The sequence below is a fragment of the Balaenoptera physalus genome (assembly GCF_965194825.1).
Source record: "Balaenoptera physalus genome assembly, chromosome: 12".
Classification (NCBI taxonomy): domain Eukaryota; kingdom Metazoa; phylum Chordata; class Mammalia; order Artiodactyla; family Balaenopteridae; genus Balaenoptera; species Balaenoptera physalus.
Window position 1 is genome coordinate 4,597,705 of NC_138897.1, and position 20,235 is coordinate 4,617,939.

General features: G+C 41.5%; 2 protein-coding genes across 9 annotated transcripts in view; both read right to left on the reverse strand.

Moving 5' to 3' along the window:
- ZNF407 (zinc finger protein 407) overlaps positions 1–20,235 on the reverse strand; it is a 519,604-nt gene that overhangs the window by 499,111 nt on the left and 258 nt on the right. The gene's annotated exons all lie outside the window — the stretch shown is intronic.
- CNDP1 (carnosine dipeptidase 1) overlaps positions 8,595–20,235 on the reverse strand; it is a 45,490-nt gene continuing 33,849 nt past the window's right edge. For 3 of the 4 annotated variants that reach the window (XM_082417053.1, XM_082417051.1, XM_082417054.1), the window contains one exon: positions 8,595–9,158. The gene's annotated coding sequence lies outside the window, so the exon portion shown is untranslated. Of the gene's footprint in view, positions 9,214–20,235 lie in introns of all 4 variants that reach the window. The other variant, XM_082417052.1, reaches the window with a different exon arrangement.

Sequence of the window (20,235 nt, forward strand, 5' to 3'; positions counted from 1 at the left end):
CCCAAGCTAGAACGTAAGGGCCTGGTGTATTTTATCCACTCACATGTCCCAAGAGCCTAGAACAATTCCAAGCACACAACAGGTACTAGAATGAACAAACATCTCACTGTGAAATAAGGAATGTCTCCTATCTAAGTATTTATTGATGAAATGAAAAGTGTCTGAGATACACTTTGGTCCAGGAGCCTAGTGAAGGCTAGGTACCAACAGTGCTGAAAGCTGAGTGACAGATACATGGGGATTCAGTATTCCATCCTATCAATTTTCTATGTGTTTGCATACATATATGTTTGAAAACATTCATAACAGGAGTTATTTTTAAAAACCTTTTAATGCTTAATCTAAAACGGTGAGAATTTCTTTCAATAATGAGTCCTTTCATCTCCTCATCTTCCGACACCGCTGTGGCCTGCGGCTACACCACCTTCACTATGGACACTAGCGGGTGCACATGCACAGAACACACAAACACCAGCCCACGGAAGACCCACACACGTACGTCTATTCAGAGTCAATGCTCCATAGATGGCACGTGACTCACACATTTTTGGAGACAAAAGAATGACTACATTAATATGCAGAAGCAAAATAATGAGGCTCTTCACTATCTTCTATAGAATGGCTCCAAAAATTCTAAAACAAAAGGAGAAAATGCTTCTACATTTGTTATTTCCCAACTGACTTTTTAAATTAATGAAATAACTCAACATCTCATTATACCAAGAAAGAACAACAAACATTCAACAAATACATATACTGAGTTGCCCAGAAAATGAAAGGAACTATAATGACACAAACACAACCTTTGCCTTCAGCAGGCTCATATTCTATTAGGAGCCATGTGACATATATGGAAAGGAACTCTAATACAAGGCCACATATGATCACGTGTGTGATATAAACTAAGAACTACAGCAGTATAAATGAGCAAGGGACCATACTGCCAAGTAGACTATTTGGCTAAAAGAGCAGAAATATCATTTGAGCTAAACCCCAGGACACTAAAACTGTTTTTTTCTTTTGTTGAGGGGGCAGGTAGGAACAGTTAAACATTTCAAGTAGAAAAAAGGGATTAGCAAAGCCGCAAAGCACACCCAATGAGCACGTGAGACTGTCAGCAGTGCAGACAGCTACAGCCCTGGCTTTCTACTGCAGGGCAACTTAAAACCCAGGCAGATGACCAACACCACATCATAGGAGGCTCCGAATTAAGAACTGGGACTTATTCAGTAGTGTCAGTGGGGGGGTCACCAAAACACAGCACTGCTTCAGGAAGATTCATTTTTCAGTATGCAGGACATATCATGGGTAGAGAAAGTCTAGAGGCAGAAAGAGCGCATTATAATAGTTTAAGTTATAAGGCCTGAACTAGAATGACATCAGTAAGCGGGAGTGCAAGGTGATTTAGTAAGTATCTTAAAGTGACCGAGAGGGGATTCAACAGAAATGAGGAACCTTTTACATATATATATATATATATATATATATATATATATATATATATATATATATATATATATATATATATATATTTTTTTTTTTTTTTTTTTTTTTTAAAGAAAAACCTTCATCAGAAAGCTTTTTAGGTTATTATAGCAGAATTCAAAAATCACCCAACTGGGAAAGTTCAAGGACTCTTTTCTGGAGGCAGATTTAATTCATTCACTCAACATTTATGGAAAGCGTACCATGTACGAGAAAGCACCTTTAATTCTCTGTAAACAAAGCAATACAACAGAACAGGCATGGGACTCACTGTCAACCCTCAAAGTAAGTAAGGCAGAATCCCTGTTCTTTCTGAAAGTCCTGGTACTTGTACCCAATGGAGAAGCCAGTGAGTCTCCGATTTCTTCCCACAGCAAGGTTTCAAAATTCAGAAGACTTAGTAGGTATTTAGACTAAAATAATGAGATATATTATTAAACCAAATCTTCTTAAAGCATACAGTTCCTACACAAATTCATCAATTACCATTCAACACACATCCTCACCGTGCCAAAGATTTTCAAATATGCAATTCCATTTATAGTTTCTACTCTCATCCAAATCCTCAACTAGTAGTTGTTCCTCAACTAAAAATAAATAAATAAATAAATAAGTTTTATATAATGATCTTCAATTTTACCTATAAAAAATTATTAGCTCACCAAGAAGATGTCCCAAAAGAAAGTCCCTACTCTAACTGAAATAGTCTCTGCTGTAGTTTAAAAAGAAAACAGAAAAAAAAAGTGCAAGAAAGAAATCAAAACATGCATATACTTTTTAAGAACAATAATAAGAACCTAGAAAAATGGTACAGATGAACCGGTTTACAGGGCAGAAATAGAGACACAGATGTAGAGAACAAACGTATGGACACCAACGGGGGAAAGCGGCGGGGGATGGTGGTGGTGGTGGGATGAACTGGGCGATTGGGATCGACATGTAGACACTGAGGTGTATAAAGCTGATGACTAACAAGGACCTGCCGTATAAAAAAATAAATAAAATAAAATTCAAAAATTTAAAAAAGAGAATACTAAAACAAATCAATAGCAGCATTCTGATGACACCTGGTGGCCATTTCTCACAGGAAGTTTTTTTCAGCATTTTTAAGAAAGTATTTCAGGAACTAGTAGAGAAACATACCAGTTATTCGACCATTTCATATGCTAACCTCACTGTGGGCAGCACGGATGAAATTTTCCCCTTTCGCTCCACCTCTCACAGCATCTCGACTCCGCGTCTCTCTTCATCCCGTCCCTCTTTTGTGCTGAGTGTACAGTAAGTGAGGCTGAGCTATGTCTCTCACACACGCAGGGACACACTTACCCAGGAGTATGACGAGGCCACCCACACAGGAAACACCTCTCCCCGCCTCCACCCCAGGCCAGCTCACCCTCATCCCTCCTAGACCGACCCAAATTCCTGATGCAAACGCTGTGAAGCTGGCACGCGTTGGCACCAGGCCAAGAGTAAAATCACAGCAGGGGACACATGTGTGGCAGGGCAGGTGTGCACACACAGGCATATACAGAAACTCCCGACGGTCTTCGCCCTTTCCCTTTGGACCTGGGAGGTCAAGGTAGGACAGGTAAAACGCCCTACGAGCCTATTATGATGTGCAGTGGCGACAGCTGAGACGAGAATAAAGGGAAATTAGTGGACTACTCAGATCTCTTTCTTAACCTACCATTTCAACTGGACTTTTTATTGAAAATACGTCTCTTACCATTATACTATCACTAACTTAATACAGTACCACCACATCCCTATGGAGAGGCTGCTAATGAGAAAGTCTGAAGCATCCGTTGTGGTTACAAACACCAAGTGCATAACATAAGGGTAATTAAAAGGGTACTTTATGTAATCCTCCTCTCACCAAACTCTCCCATCAGAAGCATCAATGCCTAACAGAGACCACAAAACAAAGCATCTGATCCTACCCAAAAAAAAAAGAAAACCACTTTTCCATGAAAATGCTCACAAGTTGAATAATTTCTTCCATGACAAAAGAGTATAATTTAACACCCTAAAAACCATTTACTAGATAACATTGGAGGCAGTTTACCACATATGGATGTGTAATATAGCTGTGGTTTATTTGCAATGGGACCAGCACATGAACACCTGGGTCCACTAAAACCCACCTCCTCACTGTCCCGAGAACTGGCTGCAATGCTCTCCTCAGCTATGTGTGTAAACCTGTGCTTCTCCCCACCCAGGAAAAAGCCTGTGGTGGTTCAAAGTGAGTCCACAGACTTCTCTGGCACTCCCGGTAAAGGGTGGGGCTCGCCCTCACCTTGGTGTGGGCTGGCCTGCCGGCCTGCCTAGAAGGGACAGAAATAGCGGGAGTGAGGGAGCTCCACCGTGCTTCGGGCCTGCCCCCTTCCCTTGCCGCACCCTGTCCGGGGAAGCGGGAGGTCACCCCTGCAGCCTACGAGGCAGGCTCCAGGAGGTGGCCAGGGACTGAAGCTTCACCACCAAGAGCCAGAGGAACTCTGCCGCCAGCGACGAGGGAGCAGCTCCTCCAGACCCAGGCGAGCCTTCAGGCACTTCAGGGACGCGGCCCACGAGAGACCTGGCGCACAGCCACCCAGGTGAGCCCACTCCCAAATCCCTGACCGCAGAAACTGGCTTGAAGCCCCATGTTTTGACGTAATTTGTTATATAGCACTGGACTACTAATATAATGCCCGTTCTCTCCCTTTACACCTTGTCAGGAACAGATCGGCTCAAGTTCACCCCTCCTTTATATGTAGTTTATACATAATTTCCTTTCCTATATGCTCCAACCTTTAACAGGAATCTTCTGTACTAGCAAAATAGTATTAAGCTACACAGGAGGAGGTCAATAAATGTTAAGTGAAGTATACTCCGAAATGCATATCGAGGGCAGAATTCCTATCAAACTTCCGTTAAGATTTTAGAACTTAAGAAACTGACATTTACATTGATGCCTCTCCCACTACCAAAATCAGATCTGATATAGCTTACAGTGAAAAAGTGGTGTAATGAAATCAAGAGTTATTAAAGAGATGAGGTGGAATTCTAAATTTAGATCTATATGGAATAAAAGAAAAGTCGTAATATTTCTGAAAGACCTGCTCATTTTGGAGGAGGCTTTTCCTTCTTATAGGCCCCCAGATTCACTGATAGCAAGCGACCTGCCTCAGAGCTAACGGTAGCCATGAGTTCCTTTCCAGCTAGAGTCGGGTTGGTAGCAGCTTACAACCTAACATTCCCCAAACCTGAGAAGGCGGCCCATGCAGTAAACGCATGAACAGCCACAGGTCGTCGGGGCTGAACAGGCCGCAATCCTGGCCCCCAGACGGCGTTAACTCCCCCACCTTCCCCTGGCAGGAGGCATCCAAGCTCAGGAGATGCAGGGGTCTCCGGCCACAGGACCTGTACCTGGTTAAGCTTCACCTCCAAAGCATCTCACGTGCCATGTCCAGCTTAATCCTAAAAAGAACCTTCCCCAGCCAGTCCAAGGACACACTGAAGACAAGCAGGCTAGAACTATGTGCTCCTAAGCCCAAATGGTCAGAGTAAAGTAAAACTATCAGATGGAGAAAAAAAAATTCTCACTCAAGTCAGAATAGAATATTGTTTCTATTCCAGGGGTACCCATGGTCTATTTCAAATATCCAATTTGATTCTGTGTGCAAGTTAAAAATTAGAATATTTCTTTAGTGCCTAAGTGAGAGCTAAAACAATCACTAAAAAGTCATACTAAAAGGGATCAAACCATGGTAACCAAAACAGAATAAGTAAATCGTCATCCCTTCATCAAAGATTGCCACCTTTCCAACACTACTTGTGAAGATGTATTAATACCAATAAAAAACAACAAATCACAGGACAAAAATATACTGTAAAGTTAGCTCAGCCTTCTTACCTGGCTATTTCTTTTTTTAAAATCTTCCTACACTTCAAGTACTATTTTCCAAATACGTTAATCGATCCCATAATAAAGTTAATTTTATGACTATCTTATATCAACCATCTCTGACAAATGTACCTTTTATGGTATTTAATATATCTCCTTTCAAAAAGTATTTTTAAAATCAACTTTTTGCTAGTATTTCTAATTGTTTTGATTTTTTTTAAGAAAGGAAATTCTTACTGGAATAGAAAAACAATAAAAGGAATGAAGATTCTATGAGTAAAGTAGAAAATGAAAAAATTCAATGCCATTAAAAGCAGACACATAGGATCATTTGTATCTTATGCCATATGAAAAGGTTGTTTTATTATCAGTGTAACTAATCACAATGAAACCATCTCTTACAACTAAAGACATTATAATGAATTTTCTTTACAGCTACAGAGAAATGGGATTTGCTGTTTCACATCAAATAGAACAGGCTGTATAAATTCTTCCTATTTATTGTAAAACATAATTTCATCTATAAAATCAGTCATGAAATGTTAAAACTGAAACAACAGAATTTATACCCTTTACTTAACTTAGTTTAAACAGTCTATTCACTAAAAGGGGGGGGGGGAGGTACATGTGATAGAGCCCCTGCCTTCTCATTAAGTGTTTCCATTAGGCCCTTTATTTTCAAGAATTTATAATGCAGCCATAAAAAAAAAGCATTCCATAGTAAAAGTTAGTATACTTTCCTTAAATTTTCCTTTCATCTTTTTCAAAAGGCAAGAAAATGAAGCACAAAGCATACGAATGCTGAGGAAGGGAAGAGAATGAGGAGAAAAAAATTTAAAAAACACAATGCATTTACACTGCAAATGTTAAACACTAGTGAAAAGGAACATTCACGTACAAGTAAGGAGGCCCAACTATTCTAACAATACACTGCAGGACACATGGCAAACAGTTAACTTTTCTGAGCCTCAGTTTCCTCATTTGCAAAGTGAGAGAGAGGACTAAGATTTCTAAATTCCATGAGAAAATCCCTCACTCACAATAAAAAAAATGTTGAACACTCAACCAGTAGAAAAAAGAATGGATCTGTTTTTCATTCCAGCAGGAATAATACGAAGAAAAAGGCTATTTCCAAAACGTAAAAATGGAGGAAAAATAACAAAAAAACAGCTAAAGACACATTCCACACTGTTCTTGCTTAAACAGATTCCTCAGGTCCACTGAAGAGATGGATTAATACCATGGCTAATCAAAGAACGGCAAGGAAAACAGACTAAAACTACTAACTTTGGAAGAAATCTGGAAAACACTGTAATTCCAAATGTCGATAAGCCAACACATGATATAAAACTATCAAGCTTCAAGATTTTTGGAATATAAATTATTAGGTATCAAAGATATGAACGTTAAGAAAGTATATTTAGAAAAGAGAAAAACTTCAGTATTAAATTTTAAAAATGGATATAGTTCTAACCAAGTCCAATTATCTAATAAGGTTAATAGTTTTTATTTTCCTCTGGGTGATGAAATTATAGGTAATTTTTTCTTCTTCTTCCTGGCTTTTTCCTATACTCTTTCCTAAATATATTACTTTGGGGGGGAGGAAACTAAAGGGGCAGCTTTAAAAAAGTCTCTACACACGGTACGTAACGGAAAACAATAACTCCTCTCAAGAAGGGAAGGGCAAGCCCTCAGGTAGAGATACGTTTATGACTGTGGTTCTAAGAATAAACTGAGAATCAAAACCTTACAAATAAAAGTAAATTTAAGGGGTGACTTGTAAAAGTCGGACATGTTTGGGGTCTAATTTTGGTCAAACACCCAGGGACACCAAGAAATATCCCTACGGCCATCAGAGCTCCCACTAATCTCAAGAGAGGAGGAGGAAGACCAATAACAAGCGCAGCTATACGTATACATACGTCCCCATATCCCCTCCCTCTTGTGTCCCCCTCCCTCCCACCCTCCCTATCCCACCCCTCTAGGTGGTCACGAAGCACAGAGCTGATCTCCCTGTGCTATGCGGCTGCTTCCCACTAGCTATCTGTTTTACGGTTAGTAGTGTATATATGTCCATGCCACTCTCTCACTTTGTCACAGCTTCCCCTTCCCCCTCCACATATCCTCAAGTCCATTCTCTAGTAAGTCTGTGTCTTTATTCCCGTCTTGCTACTAGGTTCTTCATGACTTTTTTTTTTCCCTTAGATTCCATATATATGTGTTAGCATACGGTATTTGTTTTTCTCTTTCTGACTTACTTCACTCTGTATGACAGACTCTAACTCCATCCACCTCAGTACAAATAACTCCATTTCGTTTCTTTTCATGGTTGAGCAATATTCCATTGTATATATGTGCCACATCTTCTTTATCCATTCATCTGATGATGGACACTTAGGTTGCTTCCATGTCCTGGCTATTGTAAATAGAGCTGCAATGAACATTGTGGTACATGACTCTTTTTGAATTATGGTTTTCTCAGGGTATATGCCCAGTAGCTGGCACCCACATCTCGGCCTCCAATACCTCCTCACTAAACAGAACCCGGCTCCTCAAGGAATGGCAGATTCTAGGCCGGGGGCAGGGTCAGTACACCATGAGCCTGGAGCATCTTATCATGTCACGAAGTGGGGAGAAATGTTTTTAGAAAATGTTGGGACAAAGACACAGGAGTCAGCTTGAAGAGGTGCCTACTGACTAAATCTGGGACAACGTGAGCGCCAGAGTCGTTAGTGCCAGTAAACCATTAAAAGCAGGTATGAAGAAGTCCATACTGATGGCTGGGAGAGAGACAGAGAGACTGATTAGACAGACAAATGGATGGGCTGACAGGGCAAAGGTTACAGCAGAATGCTGAGGGCCAACTGGTAAATGTGGAGGGAGTGAGGGGATAGAAAATCATACTGACAGAGACCGTATCGGGCAAGAACTATCAATGGATGCCAATTCTAGGGGGGCAATTGTGATGTGCAAAATGTTTGAATGGCATTAAACCGTCTCCCTACAAACTGCTTATTTGCTGCAAGGGAAGAAAAAAAATTCAGTAATTATACGGTGGATAACTCAGCTACTCCTTGCCAAGGGGGATCAAATTAACATCCTCAATGAAGGCAGACATGGGATGCCTGCAGATATAACACCCTGAGGAGGAGAGGACACCTGTGCATCACTGCAGCTGAGAATGCCGAACCTGCAGCTAATTAAGAGGAAACAGCACACAACACAGAGTGAGGAATGTTTTATTTGAAGACAAAAAAAAAATGTGGGGAGGACTGCATTCTTCACAAATGTCAATGTCATAAAAGACAAAGACAGACTATGGAAATGTTCCAGATTAAAGGAGGCTAAGGAGACATGACAACTAAACGTGCTATGTGTTCTCAGACTGGATCCTATGGTGGCAGGAAAACGTGCCACTAAGGGCATGCTAGGTCAGCTGACCAAAAGTACTGTGATGGTTAACTGTACGTGTGGGGCTAAGGCATGCACAGACAGCCGGTAAAATATTATTTCCCGGTCCATCTGTGAGGGTGTTTCCGGAAGGGATAAGCATTTGAATGGTAGACTGAATAAAAAAGATCCACCCTCACCAGTGTGGGTTGGCAACACCCACTTTGTTGAGGGCCTGAATAGAACAAGACGGTGGAGAGGTGGAGGAAGGTCAAATTTGCTGTTTTCCCTTGAGTTGGGACGTCCACTTTCTCCTGCCCTCAGACATCAGCATTCCCGGTTTTTGAGCCATCAAACTCAGACTGAATTATATCACCAGCTTTCCTGTTTCTCGAGCCTGCAGAAAGAAGAATGTGGGACTTCTAGGCCTCCATATCCACATTAGCCAACTCCTATAAAAAAAAAATCCCCTCTTACATATATTTGTATACATCCTATTGATTCTCTAGAGAATCCTGACTGATACAGATTTTGATACTGAGAGTGGTTCTAGAGGAATAGGATTTTCCCTTGAATTGGAACTGAGGTTTCTGGAATTGGCTCTCTAACGTGATGAGATTTAAGGATGCTAATGACTCTTTCCAGTAGCAAAGAGAGTACTGATAACAGTCTATAGTGTGAATAGGAAAACACTGTACCCACAGTCCCACTAGACATAGCTGGTCTGCTAGTTTCCAGGTGACTGCATTTACTTCTACTAGAATGTTATGGGGAGTTCCCTGGTGGTCCAGCAGTTAGGATTTGGCAGTTTCACTGCCCTGGCCCGGGTTCAATCCCTGGTTGGGGAACTGAGATCCCGCAAGCCGCTCAGTGTGGCAATCAATCAATCAATCAATAAGAATGTTATGGATTAAGCACTGAAGACACTAAAATAGTATTCATCATGTGAACAGTATTTCCCAAGTATGACAGAAATACACTACAGGCATTTAAAATAAAGTTATGTACCACAAGTAAGGACTTTTAAATAAGTGTGTATTATTAGCATGAATATTAGGGGAAAAAAATAACATACCAACCTATGACTCCACATACATTACTTCTTATGACAAGGCTAAATTTAAAAAATAAAAAGTGAGGTAAAATACTGTGGAGTAAAATATAGCAAAAACAATGAAGGAATAAATAAATGACTAAAGTGTGGAAAACTCTACATTCATACCTTATTTATTTACTAATTTTTTGTATAAATTCTAAGAAGTCAATAAAAATCGATAAGGATTCTCAGCTCTAAATTCATCTGTAGATAAGAGTGTTCTGAAAATCCCTCCCTTCCCCATGGCAGGCAACCCTTCATAGCTGGCATCACAAGTCTTCACTTATTAATTTTCACACAAGTACTGGCTACCTCAGACTATACCTTTAAGAAAACACTGCGGCCTAATAAAATGTCCTAACTCTGTAACATTACGCTTCTGCAGCCTGAGGAATAGATAAGAGAATTATATATGTGGAGAAGAAAAACTGCAGAATACTAATCTTCTACATATTCATAAACTGCCTTTCCTTCAGATGTGGGTACAGTGGCTAGACTCACCCTAACAAGAAGTTAATGCCCTAATTCCATAACTGCTATAATAAGTGGACTTGAAAATGGCTCAAACACAACACAAGTTCCTATCTCACTCCTGCAAACTCCCAAGGCAGGTGTTCCAGGTCTGCAGGCAGGCGGCTCCCAGCTGATTCAGAAATCCCGGCTCTTTCCAACCTGATGCTCTGACTCAGAGCTTCCTCATTCTCTGCACCCAGCTGACAGAACACGACAGCAAGCATGAAAGAGGCAGGGCATTTGCTTCTTTAAAAGCCTTGGCTCAAAAGTGGCACCTACCACTTCCACTCATTCCTGCTTCGCTGCAAGGAAATCTGAAAAATGTCACCTAGAGTTGTGCAACCGTCCCTTGTGCAAGGGAAGAACTGATTTAGGTGGACAGCTAGCCATCTCTGCCACACACCAATCCAAAAATTATCACACTACTTGTCAGTCTACCATTAATGAAGGCTTTTAATCTTTGTAAGACTTAACCAAGACCTGTTTTGAGAAATGCAACTGCCCCTGGAAGAGCATACTAAGAGCTACCACTTCCACATTTGTAAAACAAGGGAATTATAGACAATATCAGTCATTTGACAAATTTAGCTAATCATCAAAACATGAATCCCTTGGACCTACACGTGGACAGATTCCGATTAAGAAAGTCTGGGGTGGGGACAAAAGCCTGTAGTTCTAAAGAGCTCCCTGTTTGATTCTGATGAGCCAGATTTGGGACGCACTGGATAAAAGTCCCTCCTAACCTCAAAAAGAACCAATATATACTTAACATACATTTACCAGACAGAGGTGAGGTGCAGAGGAGGAGAGGGAAAAAAGGGGGAGGAAGAAAGGTGAATCAGGAAGGAGAAAAATGTACTGCACTAAACAGGGCCATCACACCAGATTCCGAACTCATTTGCCTATATAACAACCGGCCACACAACAGTATTCTGAGTGTGACTTTCAGCAAACACTGTCTCAATCTACCACCCTGAAACTCTAGGGTTTTAAACACTACCCCTACAGGAAACCAGATTATGGACCCTGAAGATTCTTAATGAAAATCGTTTGATCTCATTTTCTGAAAGACTATAATTTCTACTACCACTTTGTGAATGATCTAAATTTTCTAGGCTATTTTTAAACGTACATTACACCTTAGTTTAAATTCTAACAGTTTTATAATTTTATGCACTCGTATAACTGTGATTCCCCATTCTATAATAATTGATCCAATAATTATATATCAAATTTTGATCCCTAATTCACAATAATTCACAAATGAATTGTACCCTTGGAAAGAAGTGGTTTGTTGCTTGTTCTAGGTTCAAAACACAAAGTTTCCATTACATTTAGTAACTGACAAGCAAGCTAGGCTTTGGTTACATTGGATGATGTAACCTGGTACTACTCCAACTGTGTTAAGCAATATCTTTTCCCAAGGAGGCTTCTTATTACCTTACTTGTTTTTATTTAAAACTATTTTATTTTTTAATAAAAAGTAAAAAGTACAGCATATAAGAGAAAACAAAAGTATGAACATCAAACACATTGAAAAACACTGAGAACTAAGACTGAGATTGTCTAGCTTTAGCAAAATACAGCTGAAACTAGAAGAGCTGAAGTACCTAAAACCCATTTGAAGAAGCCTACTTTCTACATTTGCCCATCAGGGATCTGCGACAAGCACTATATGTGTCTGAAATGCAGACATCCTGCTATGGAAGGACTCTCACGGGCTGTCAGCTTCTTAGTGAGGGGCTGGCTCTGTTAGAAAGTATGACATTACATAATTACAAATGCTTGACAGTTCTGCTTTAGACAAATTTAGCACTCCGAATATCAAACAAAAATAGTACAACTATTTGGTTCCATAGGACGTGTAACTTGACTTAGGGCTTCTATAACCATCTTTTTATTTTTCCTATACTTGCTCATTTCAAGGAGCGACTGTCATACCACGATGGCTTAAAAAGGTTTACGGCATAAGTAATGTTTATTTAAAAATAGTCCTCGTAATATGGGATACATATGATACTCCAAAAACTTTTATCAAAGGCTAGGAAAAAAAAATAGGCAAAATAGGCAAAGGTAGATTTCCCAAAAGTGACTTTTTTAGCAGCCTAAGCAAAGAAGTATGATTTCCTAAATCCTATGGCACGATACTACAACTTCCTAATGAACTGGAAGATGCAATCCTCAGAACTAACAACAAAATACAATTACTTTTTCTGCTTTCTAGACTTGCCATTTACTAGAATAATAAAGTCATGTACACTGGTTTAAAAACAAACCTAGCAAAATCAAGTAACTTGGAAAATGGGAGTGAATACACCCTTCACCAGTCCTGCTCTCTACTCCCATTCCTACTTGGACTGTGCCTTTTTTTCTGTAACTCACAACACTCTGGGACACAACTCTGCTTTGTCTACGACTGTCTTCCTCTGACCTTCTCTGACAGAGTCAGAGACTTCCTCCACCTCTTCCCCCTGTGTGCCCACAGGACCTCCCCACCTCTGTGACACGGGGCGGTAGTGACCTGACCCCCCCACCCCGGGTTCACTGGGTGGCTCCATCCTCAGCTAATGAGTGTGCGTGCAGAGTGAGCGCCCAGCAAGCGTTCACACTCCCCGCCCTCGAAACCAGTCTCCTCCCTGGTACCTCTACTCCGGAGAGCACTGTCACACCACAGTCCAACAAGAATGTATCTTGACCACCGTCACCCCCATCATTATTTTTTTCATACAAACTGAATAGTCCCTGTGTAGATGGACACTGCAAAAAAGAAAGTTTGTTTTTAAAATATTTGGTAGATATAAAAATAATTTTAATGTGTACAAAGATATTAAGCATAATATAACAAAAACCTGAGTACAGATCACAGTTTAAGAAAATTAAATTCTTGTCTTTGAAGTCCCTCTTGGTGTGCCTATCACCTTCCCTCTTGTTACACAGCTACCCACTAACTTGTATTTTCTGTTTATAATTTACCTATTTTCTTTACTACTTTGCCATACCTGTATTCCTAACAATACGCAATTGTTTTGCATGTTTCTAAACTTAAAAAAGAAAAAGGGAAAAATACTAGATGCATTCTTCTGCAAGTAGCTTTTTTTCCCTCAAGTTAATGTTCCTGATACTTATCCCTGGTGATGCATGTGCCTGAAGTCCATTGGGTTTCACAATTGCACAGTACTTCACTACAGGAATATAGTACAATTTATTCATTCTCCTGTGATGGGCGTGGCTTCCAAGGTTTGTCTTTTACAAACAGTGCAAGGGTGAGCATTCCTGTACATGTCTCCAGTCATTCACGGACCCGAGTTTCTCTGGGGCAGTGGTGTGCCCATTTTAGCATGCATCAAATCACCTGGAGGGCTTGCTAAAACAGCAAGCTGGCCCATCCCCAAGGTTTCTGATTCAGCAGGTCTAGGGTGGGGCCCCAAAATGTGCGTTTCTAACAACTTCCCAGGAGACGATGGGAACACAACGCAGAAGCAACACTCTAGGATAAAGACATAGGAGTAGAGTTACTGGGTCAAAGGGTACACGCCTCTTTAACTTTACTAGTTAATTCCCAAGTTACTGTACCAATGTACACTCCCTCTTAGCCTTCACTAGAATGCTTCCTACCCTCCTGAACAGCAGATATTGTCAGATTTTTACACTGTTGCCAAATTAGCATGTATGAAACTATATACCATGTTGGTCCTAATTTGCAGTTCTCTAATTACTGATGAAGTTGAGAATCTCTGCATTCAGGTTTCCTCTTCTGTGAAATGCCTATTCAGGTCCTTTGCCCATTTGCCTATTGTTCTTATAGATTTGCAGCTGTTCACCTTTCTGGACACTAAACTTTTATCAGTAATATGTACTAAAAGATCTATTCTCACTTGTGACTTGTCTGTTCACTTTCTTGCTGGTTTCTTTTAATAAACAAAAGTTGTCAATATCAAGGTTGTCAAACACATCAATCCTTTCTTCTATGGTTTGCACCTTCTATAATTTAAGAACCTTTTCCCTCTAACAGAGTAATACAACTATTGCCCTACATTGTCTTCTAAAAGTTTCATAGTTTTGCCTTCTACATATAAGCCTTTAATTGACCTGTAGTTGATTTTGGTGAATGATGTGAATTAGAAACATATCCCACTGCTAAGAAGTTTCCTGTTTGGTAAGGGCCACAGATACGGCCAACAATAACTATACACAATAAGTGCCCCAAGTGAGATATTGGTTAGATGTTAATCACTGTTTTGTTGAGGTTTATTCTGCTCTCTCATTGAGGAAAACAAAAAACTGGAAATTTTCAACATGAAAACTTGGAAAGTTTTAGCAAATTAGTCAGAATATGATCCCCACTCACCACACTCCAAGAAGCATCTTTAAAAAATACCAAAAAAATGTTGGATTATTCTTAAAAAAAAAAAAAGCATTGGGGAAAGTGTGGGAAAATGTGCATTCTCAATAGTACTGGTTAGGATATAAATCTATACAACCTTTCAAGAGGGTAATTTTACAATTTATATATCAGAAACCTTAAAATGTGTATCTTCTTTGAGCTATCAGTGACTCTTTACAGAATTTACCTTAAAGAAATAACCAGACAAAATATGTGTTTAAGGATATGCACCAAGGAACTCTTTACACGAGAAAAAACTGGGAACAACCTAATATCCAGCAATGAGGTACCAGTTAAAGATGAAGCCGCCATGGCACATCCATAGACTGGCATACTGTGCAGATTACAGAGCTGTACTGACAGGGGGAAATGGTCACAGTATTCCAGTAGCTTATAAAAACACTTAACAAGATGCACATACAACATTCATTTACTCATAAATATTTATTGAGTGCCTCTATGTGCTAGGTACCAAGCAAGTTACTGAGTAAACAGAAAGAGGGATCTGTCCCCTGCCTCCAAGGAGCTTACAGGCACTGAGAGGAGACAAACCAGGGATGTATCTTCCAACTGACTCAGGTTAGGATATTAAAGGCACACGCATTTCGGAAATAGAGATAATTTATATGTGTAATATAGCCAGCAATTCCATTAGCAAGGAAAGCACGTGCCCCAGCTCCATGGGCTGGCAAGTGGGTAAGCAGTGGGATACCAGGAGCAACTGCCTCGTGATGAACTGAAGTGCATCCATCTTCTAAATGTTCCAGGGAGAATTCTTAAGAAATGCAGCACAATTATGGAAAGTCGTGCACTGGAAGACACATGTGAGACAGGTCACAGAACCAAAGCAAAACAATCAGACAAACAGCTTCCACTGTTGCCAATTCAAGACGAATACTGCCCGAGATCAAGTACAAGTTCTTGAGCAAATAACTGTTCTTCCAGCAGTGAAACCTCTACCCTTTCCAGCTATGTTTGAGTCCAACAAATAGTACTGAAGCCTCCCAAGATAAGAAGTATTCCACAGTTAGGGTCAGGTTCAAAGGATTCTGATATTAGATATTCACTTATTTTAAACTTTTGCACCAAAATCAGGCAAATTAGGAGGGTCATTAATTACAAAGAGAAAATGTTTAATCTTAGAGCACAGAAAGATGTCAGACACCACCTCAACCAAGAGGTCAAAGTTAATATTCACCACTGATAAAATATATCTACATCACGTGCATTCCAATACGATGCACTGAGGGCAAACTTCACCGCTGTGGTATTCTTGCCAAAAATGCCTAACCCTCAATTTAATCCTGAAAGAACACGACGCAAATTCAAACCCACTAACATTCTACAACATAACTGACCAGTACTCCTCAGAAGTATCAAGGTCATGGAATATAAACCTAAAAGGAACTGTCACAGATTGGAAGAGACTACAGAAGCATGATAACTAAATGCAATGTGGGATACTGGGTTGGATGCTGAACCAGAAAAAGGACATCAGTGGTGAAACTCAAATCAAGACTTTAGATTAATTGTATCAACTGCCTGGTTTTGGTAACTGCACTACAGTTACATAACGTGTTAACAAAGAGACCTGGTTAGAAGATACATAGAACTCTCTGGACTATTTTTGAAATTTTTTTGTAATTCCACAATTATTTCAAAGTAAAAAGTTTTTAAAAATCATTTAAGATGCAAGATAAAAAGGTATGGGGATCGCTCATTAACTCTAACATAAAAATATGCTAGCTACCTCCTCCAATAACTATGCTTTTAAAAAATCCCAATAATTGCAACTAAGGCGTAAACTGGAATAAATGGCAATTATTCAAGAAAAGCCCATGACTGGGATCATCTAGAGAGCAGAGTAACTTTCCAGGTAAACGACCTACCTTACTTTCCCCCTTACTCTTTTTTAATTTAATTCAACTTACATTTCTTCAACATCTATTACAGGCATGTAATCTGTGCTTGGGCCCGACAAGATTTTGATATGTAAGAAAAGAACATTTTAGTACACAAAACAACACAGAAAAGCATAGAAAAACAAACCTGGAAGTAACTTTTTACTCCCATACAACCTAGCAATCAACCTGGACACCCTTTTCAGTGTGAATGTTGGTAAGACTGGGGGCTCTCACAGCTCATGTGTAGCCCCTTCAGTAGTAAGTGGCTCTGACCACTAGAATTGTCTCCAAAAATTACCCTTGAATATGCCAAAATGACTCTGAGAAATACTCCATTTCCAGTCCTTATTTTTCATCTAATCATATGTTGTTTATGCGTTACTGTTTGTGATACAAAACTTAAAAACTTGATTCTCTGAGTACCAGGGAGAAGGTGAGGCGGGTAAAACCTGCGGAGGTTTACTTACTCTCCTCTTATGAGAGATCAAAGGCAACATCACGTGAGGCCAGGGCTCCTGAAGTGTGGCCTCAGAGGCCGCAGCTTCAACATCACCCAGGCACCTGTCAGAAGTGCAGCTTCCCAGGCCCAGCACAGACCTGCTGAATCGGAGCCCCTGGGTGATGCCCCGCATCTGTGTTTTCACAAGCCCCCCAGTGACTCTGATGCACCTTAAATCTGAGAACTACTGATGCTTCCAAGAGCAGAAAGACTAGCCTATAAATCAGGGGGCCTGATTCTAATCCTTGTTCTGCCACTAATTTCTGAGACATGTTTGTCACTTAGCTTCTGGGGGGCTCAGCCTCCTCATCAGATAATGAGAGAATGAAAATAGATCACTGCCACGGTCCTTATGCCCTCTAAAATGGGACAACTCTATGAGGCCTAAAAGTGAAAAGAGAACCACAGCATTTCACATATTTCTCTTTCATCCAAATGAAACAATTAAAATTTCTCCCTTTCATCAACTGGTCTCTGAATCATATTTCTTATTATTTTAAATAAAACTGCGTTAACTTTGCTTTAGTGAAAGCCATATAAACTCTAATTTTACAGTTTCCTATTTAGTTCTGTATCAAGTCTATTTTGGAGGAATTCCACATAATAACAAAACTTCCAAGAAACCTACGCTACAGACTGAATTATAATTCCCGCCCCCAGCCCCCATCCCAAATTCGTATGTTGAAGCCCTACTGCCCAATGTGCCAGTATTTAGAGACGGGGCCTCTGGAAGGTAGGTTTACCTGAGATCATGAGGGTGAGGCCCCCAAGATGGGATCAGTGTCCTCACAAGAGGAAGAGAGACCAGAGTTCTCTCGCTCTCTGCCATGTGACAACAGAGCAAGAAGGTGGCTATCCGCAAGCCAGGAAGATTCCCTCAGCAGGAACTGGCACCTCGATCTGGGACTTCTCAACCTCCAGAACTGTGATAAATAAATGTTTGTTGTTTCAGCTACCCAGGCTATGGTGTTTTGTTATAGCAGCAAGAGCTGACTAAGACACTCACATGTCCCCTCTGGTGCGGGGATCTAACACGCCAAGTTACAGTGCAGAACTGTGCTCCGTGACCTCTCATAACGACTGTGATCGAACCACAGGAAGTATTCACAAGCCAGAAAATCAAAGAATTTTAAAATGTATAGATCTAGATATTTCCATTACTACACAGTTTTCATTTATCCTCCTGTTCATGGATTTATAAACTGGGATGCTTCTCGCAACCTGTGATACCTGTGAAACAAATCTCTTCTTAGAGGGGCTGTGAGAGAGGGAGGTGAATCAAACGGAAGAGTGTTTTATAAAAGAGAGTTCTCCTCTAATAAAACAAACCTAATTAGAATGAATGTTAGGGAAAATGTTCCATCAATCAAGTGAATACCCATTAACCCTTAAGATCTCCACTCAAATATATCCTGCAAGCTCTCACCACTCCTACCCCAGCAGTGATCATTTCCTCCGTGCTCCCGTATCTCCATTTCAGCACTTGGCAAAAGGCTTTATATTTGTTTATGTATCTGTCTCCGCCAACGGACCCTGAAATCATCTAGGGCAGTATGTTACTCTCTCCTGCACTAAAATGGTGTCTGGCATGAAGCAGGAACCAGTGATTATTAAGTGGAGCCACTTTGCTTTGTTAAACACCAGTGGAACTCTGTCCTATCTTGCAGCTTTTGTGTAAATCTGAAATTATTCCAAAATCACAGGTTTTTTTTTTTTAAAGGCACCAATAGCAACTGCGCTATCAGCAATCATCACAACTGTCTTACACATCATTTAAGAAGACATTAGCTACTACAGAGCCTTGCCTTGGCGGGTTTTGTTTGTTTGTTTGTTTATTTGGCTGCGCCGGGTCTTCGTTGCGGCACTAGGGATCATTCGTTGCGGCATGCCGGCTTCTTAGTTGTGGCTTGCCAGCTTCTTAGTTGCAGCATGCATGCGGGATCTAGTTCCCGGACCAGGGATCGAACCCGGGGTCCCCTGCATTGGGAGCGCAGAGTCTTACCCACTGGACCACCAGGGAAGTCCCCGCCTTAGTGTTTTCCAGACGTGACACTAGGAGTTGGTAATTTCACATGTAGCAAACTTGAAGAAGAATGAATAACAAACATTTGAGATTTGAATCCGGACGTTAACTTTGGTCAAGTTATTTAATCTGGGTCTCAGTTGGTGGAAAGGGGTTAATTCCTGCTCTACAAAACTGCTGTGCTAAATAAAGTATACAGAGTATATATCAAATGAGTTCTCCTAATGATGTTCTAGTCAACAGATAATCAGCGCCCTTCCCTGTACGGTGTTCCAGCTGGACTAACACCTCACCGCAGAACAGGTGCACACTGTAATTAGTTCCACGGGCACGAGCTGTAACGTTATATACCTCAGTCACCATTAGGGCTATGGTTACCTATAAAAAAAGAAATCCTACTCGTGTGTCCCTGGATGCCAGCCCTGCCAAGATATCCCACTCCAGAATTCTCCCTTGAAAATAAGCTATTCCCACCTCGACGCAGCCGACAGGGGTCAGCCGCTCCTGCCACCCGCCTCCACCAGACTGGTCCCCAGAAAGCGGACAAGCACACACAGGACGTGCCCGCTAGCTGGGAAGAGGGGTACCCGCTGCTCCAAAAAGTGGTGTGCGGCAGCCTGGGGTCTCCGTCCAGGGCGGAGCGGCTGAACCCGAGCGGCCAGGACCCACCCTTCCGGTCGTACCGCTCTCGGGCACCAGCGCTCCAGACCGCTGCCCGCCCGCCCGCCCGCCGGCCCGGCGTCCTTAACGGAAGCCGACGCTGGTGGCAGCGGCGCGGCTCCGGGAGACCGGGAGGGGGCGAGGGGGCGCGCGGGCAGGCGGGCAGCTGGAGGAAACCGACACGCGGCAGCTCGGCGTGTGCGTTTCACCCGGGGGAAGCCCGGCGGTAAGAAGCGCCCGACGGGCAGGGGCGCGCGGGATCGCCGCCTCCGCCCTGACAGCCAGGCCCGTGTGAGCCCGGCCGCGGGGCGAGCAGCGGCTGGCGGCGCGGAGTCCGGGCGGCCGCGAGGCCGCGCGGGCGGCGGGCGTGTGTCGGGTGAGTCTGGGCGGCGTCG